The sequence below is a fragment of the Syngnathus scovelli genome, unplaced genomic scaffold (genome assembly GCF_024217435.2).
Source record: "Syngnathus scovelli strain Florida unplaced genomic scaffold, RoL_Ssco_1.2 HiC_scaffold_30, whole genome shotgun sequence".
NCBI classification, from domain to species: domain Eukaryota; kingdom Metazoa; phylum Chordata; class Actinopteri; order Syngnathiformes; family Syngnathidae; genus Syngnathus; species Syngnathus scovelli.
In genome coordinates this window covers 230762-236761 of record NW_026061392.1, presented here as the reverse complement: position 1 = coordinate 236761, position 6000 = coordinate 230762, and positions in this window count along the sequence as shown.

The following is a 6000-nucleotide window of genomic DNA, read 5'->3' as shown; positions in this document are numbered from 1 at the left end:
AAAGGCAAAGATTGATCATTCGCAAAGAACTTTCCATGGTCATCATATGTACGAAAGAGTTGGGCCAGAAGACTAGAGCGGAACTTATGCAGAAGTGCATGGACACCACCTTGTTGAAAGAATAAAACCAACACAATGCATGAATTCACGACAAATGATATACCAGCAAATCAGTAGTACTTCTGCTGTTGCCTTTGCGAGACCAGTTCAGATATGCGTTATCACGAATTTATAAATCAGGTGTGTTCGGACCTCCGCAGTGGAGGGAGGCTCTGCTAAACCCCTGAGACCGACTCACCGAACCCCTAGAGTTTGACCGAATCCAGGTTAAGAACCACTGGTTCAGAGGCTGTTATTTCTGCAAAAGGAGGAACTACTAAATATTGATGTCATTTTTCTGTTGGGGTTTCCAAATGTATGCGCCTGCCTACTTTTGCTTAAATAATGATTGTACACTGTCTGCAAATCCTATAAACTTCATTTCAATTCTCAAATATCACTGTGTTGATCACTGCCGTCATCGGCCATGCATGGATTCGGGCCATCTGATTGGTTCCTTTGCCCCCCCCCCCCCCTCCCCCATACACACACAGGAATTGGTTAGGACTTAATTAGTAAGTGTTAGGAATCGTTTTGGCTGTCCGTTCAGAGCAAGGAACGAGCCACTAGCCCCACGGGAAGTTGTCATTTTCTGTAAGCTTGCGTGTATGTAAATTTGTCATGGTCCAACGTAAGACTGTTGAGGGTGAATAAAAAATAACTGCAACAAGTTCATTCGGCTATTAACCAGATTCAAACTGGGGTTGCAGCCGCCTCAATGCTATATTATGGCCAACATGCAGTTGCATGTTTAGGGTCTTTTCTCTAGGATCTTCAGCCACGACACTCAAGCAGACCATGAAAGATTGTTGATGTTAAAATGTTGGTGGAACTATCCAATAACTACGCAGATCCGATGATCCCTAAGTCTCGAGATGAGACAAAATTGGAAAGACTATTGGTTGACAGTGTCTGTGAGTTACTTCAACCCAATAGTTCACAGAAATTACACATAGCTAATGTTGACCACAAAATGGCATGTGAGCTGGCCAGGAGTCCTGGAATCTTCTGATCTGTAGACAGATGCGTTCGTTATCCATTGCTCCACGAGCCCCACGGGAATATGTGGCTTGTAAGCTTTTGCAAAAAATGAAAATAAAAATAAAAAATGGGTGACATTATTTGAATACGCCATGATGCTTTATCCATTGCGCCACTCGCCCTACAAGTTAAGGCTATCGACCGCAAACGTGTGGAAAATCGTCATTGTCCAAAAGATGGCTGTTTAGCAATAGTAAGAAAGGGACAAATTCCACACAGTAATTGGAGTGTGCCATGACTCGGATTTGAACCGGGGTTGCTGCGGCCACAACGCAGAGTACTAACCACTATACGATCATGGCCAACATGTGCATCTTATTAACGCTACTGCGTACAGGCCATGATCGTGTAGTGGTTAATGTTCGATTCGAATCCGGGTTATGGTATAATCAAATGACCTTGTTGAATTTGTCTGCTGGTCACTGTTGCTAAACAGCCTTCCTTTGGACAATGACAGTTTTCCACACAAGTTTACAGTCGATACAGTCTTGTAGGGTGAGTGGCGCAATGGATGACACATGACGGCAGATGTTAGAGATTTGCTTACTCCAACTTATTTTGCAAGAACCACAAGGAGACAGGCAAGTTCTTTTAGACACCTGCAGGTGGAGAGTTCACTCGCTACAGGAATGAAGTCTAAAAGTCTCCTCCCTGCAAGGGCATATTTATTAGGAGGAACAGAGTGGGGGTGGGAGTGGACAGGTTTGGTGAACCCCCGGCCTCTGATAAGATCAGAGCAGGGGGTGTTTTACACTATTGTGGGAAACAGACTCTGCATTGTGAGGGCCAGACGTGATTGATTTAATTATTACATTGTGAGGGCCAGACAGGATTGATTTAATCATTACAGTCTACATTCCAACATAATCCTATGATAAAGATAACCTGGAAAACCCTAACAGCAGATTCAAGTGATGAGAATCGAAACAACAGATTCAAGAGACCCAAGGTAAATGAACACAACCCGTTTCGTTTCAATTGACAGCCCATGTGACATGCACCTCAGATGAAATGGGGCTAGTTGATCAACAGCAATGTTTTAACGAAGGGATCATCTGGGAGTTAAACCCCAGACCTCTCACACCCAAAGCAAGATTCATACCCCTAGACCACTGGTGTCAAACTCGAGGCCCGGGGGCCAGTTATGGCCCACCGTATCATTTTCTGTGGCCCGCAACGACAAATTGTGCATTAAATCTATGTCATACTAACATTGCAAATTGTCGGAACTTTTAAGAATCTTCTTAAAATTATTTTTGAAATATGTGAAAAGTTTCCACGAGTCTGATTTGAAAAAGCAATTATTTGTCAGTTTGTTTTGTAGCTTATACTGTATATAATATGAGGCGTTTATTTATTTGGGTTGACAGTCATAATGGCCCGTCGAGGGAAACTTTGACTACAATGTGGCCCGCGACAAAAATGAGTTTGACACCCATGCCCTAGACCAACGAGCCTCAAAGAAAGCTTGCAGACCATGTTACATTCTGTGTAACATTGGCCTGTCAAACACTCCATACAACGATAGACAACAGTGTTTCAAAGAAGAGCCCGTCCGGGAGTTTTACCCGGGTAATCAAAGAACCCTAGGCAAGAATCATTCCCCTGCACCAATGAGCCCCATACTAGACCAGCTGACCCCATTATATTCCGATTGGTAGCCCATGTGACATGGACCTGAAGACTGAATGTCAGTGATTTAAGTCAAGTCAACAAGTCCGATGTCAGCGGCGCGTTGCAGTTCAAATTTTGCTACAGGCCCATATAACAATATATAAACTATGTATGAAATAACAAAAATATAAACAACTATTTTATCGAACCATGCATGTCACTCCAAATCAATAAATCCATCAGAATCTTCGTCTTCCGTGTCACTTGAGAAAAAAAAAAAGAAAAAAAATTGACGCCGGAAAGAATACGTGTGCCACGGACGTCAGACTAGATATATCAAATAAATGTAATATAAACATCAATTTTAACAAACCATCCGTGTCACTCCAAATCATTAAATCCACCGGAATATTCATCCTATGTGTAAAAAAAACCCCAAAATAAACAGCTGTCGATTCCGGACCTACGTGCGGCGCTGATGTCAGCCTCATTTTCAGTTGGCGGCTCCAATTATTCCACAGATCTACATATATAACTATATCGTAGCGTTACAGAAGTACCAGGCAAGACGTGGGTTTGGTAACAGGCCGGCTCTTTATTTCACAAATCAAGAGCTCAACATGTGAGCCAACACACGCAAGCGCCCAGGATCGCTCTTTCCGCCCCCCCCCCCACGCCCTGCTGCCTTCACGGCCTCCCTAAAAAATCGGAAACTACTGAAGTCTAACAACATACACGTTGCTACTCTAAATAAACTACATATCAAATAACTATAAAATAAATAAGTTTATCGAATAATCTGTATAACTCCAAATCACTAAATCTCCCGACTTCGGAAGTCAGTAAATGGAACTCATTGTCAGTGAGGCTCCAATTATTCCACAGCCATAGTGCCCCCTCATGCGGTTAAAAAGTGAAAATAACATGTGAAGTGATCAACTATACTAGTAAATAAGTAAAGTGTTAATGATAAAGTAAAAATTTGTGAAAAAATTCACATATAAGTCGCTCCTGAGTAAAAGTCGCCCCCCCACCCAAAGTATGAAAAAAAACCTCGACTTATAGTCCGAAACATACGGTGTATAAATGTGTTATTTATTTATATAAAGGCCAGTCCACGAAAATATTTCTGACACGTAACCGGTCCGTGGCACAAAAGAGGTTGGGGACCACTGATTTAGTAGAAGGTGGCTACAGATGAACGTTTCAGTTCAATTTGAAAAACTTAAAGGTCACTCAAGTTCAGACGCACGCACAACCAATGCAGCTATATAATAACTCTGCTGCAAACATAGGTTAACGCACTTGGGTTGAAAAGCGAACCCCGGTCTTTCACGCAACAAGCAGAGATACTATTCACGATACTAACGAGGAACATGCCCTGTGTTGGGGCAAGATGCACTGCTTGGCGGAAGAAAGGAAAGGGAGGGGACAGAAAGGAGAACGCTCACGGAACACATGCGCATATACCTATTATGTGGATTTTAACCATCTGTAAAGGTTTCTAAAACAGTACTGAAATGGGACAATCTGCTGGTCTGGTTCATATATGCCTGCCTTCAAGTTTAGAGGGCACTACCTTTAGGGGGAGCATTGAAGGTTAGGGTTAAATGTGAGGGGGTTACCGTTAGCGAGTTAGCAGGTTAGGGGTTAATTATTAGGGTTTGGTTATTATTAGGGTTTTAGAGTTAGCGTTAGGGCTTGAAGTTAGGGAATTAGGAGCATTAGGCCAACCAGATTCCATTTATTCCATTAATCACTGACATTCAGTCTTCAGGTCCATGTCACATGGGCTACCAATCGGAATGTAACGGGGTCAGCTGGTCGACTATGGGGCTCATTGGTACAGGGGAATGATTCTTGCATGATTCTTGCTTTGGGTGCATGATTGCCTGGGTTTAGCTCCCGGACAAGCTCCTCTTGCAAACACTGTTGTCTATCATTATGTGGAGCGTTTGACAGGCCAACGTTACACGGAATGTAACATGGTCCGCAAGCCCTCATTCTTGTTCGTTGGTCTAAGGGTATGATTCTCGCTTTGGGTGTGGGAGGTCCTGGGTTCAACTCCCAGACGAACCCTTCTTTAAAACATTGCTGTTGATCAACTAGCCCAATTTAATCTTGGGGGCTAGCCCGAATCCATACACGGTGGATGGCGACAGTGATATTTGAGAAGTGAAAAGAAGTTTATTGGATTTGCAGACAGTGTGCAATCATTATTTCAACAAAGGTAGGCAGGTACATAAATTTAGTAGATCCTCCTTTTGCAGAAATAACAGCCTCTAGACCAGTGGTTCTTAACCTGGGTTCGGTCAAACCCTGGGGGTTCGGTGAGTGGTTTTCAGGGGTTCGACAGAGCCTCCACTGCAGAGGTCCGAACACACTTGATTTATATATCCACATATCTGAACTGGTCTCGCAAAGGCAAAAGCAGAAGTCACACTGATTTGCTGGTATGTCATTTGTTGTGAATTCATGCATTGTGTTTGTTTTATTCTTTGAACAAGGTGATGTTTATGCACGGCTCATTTTGTGCACCAGTAAAAACATCTCTGTCTTGAAAAAAAAAAAAAAAAATCACTAAAGAGGGGTTTGGTGAATGCGCATATGAAACTGCTGGGGTTTGGTACCGCCAACAAGGTTAAGAACCACTGCTCTAGATACTTCCTAAAGCTTCTATAGCTGCTTCTAATGTGAGTGTGGATTCTGGTTGAAGGTATATTGGACCATTCTTCTTGACAAATCTGTAACTCCCATGAACTTCATTTCACTTTTCAAATATCTTTGTCTCTGTCCGTTATATGATATATTTAACTGATATTGCTGATCTGAACAGCCAATGATTTATAAAGGAAAATCTTGAAATTGATTTTGCATACGAATGAAACTTTTGCATATGACCGTATATGACCAAAGGGTTGAGGTCCAACCGAGACTTGAGCTGGGATCACTGGTTTCAGAGTTGAGTGTTCAAGGAACCCTCAGGTGTATAGAAGCATAGGCTTTCATGGGGCAGCACACAAGCAACCATTTCACAATTTCTACCCAGCTATATGACAATATATTTGAGGTCCCACCAAGACTTGAACTCAGAATGCTGGATTCAGTGTCCAGAGTACTTACCATTACACTATGGAACCCTGGCAGTGACAGAAGGAGGGGCATCATTTTTCTAAGCACAATGCACTCTCTAAGGCGCTCATTTTACTAAACTGACAAAATTAGTGGAAGCAGTGATTACACACT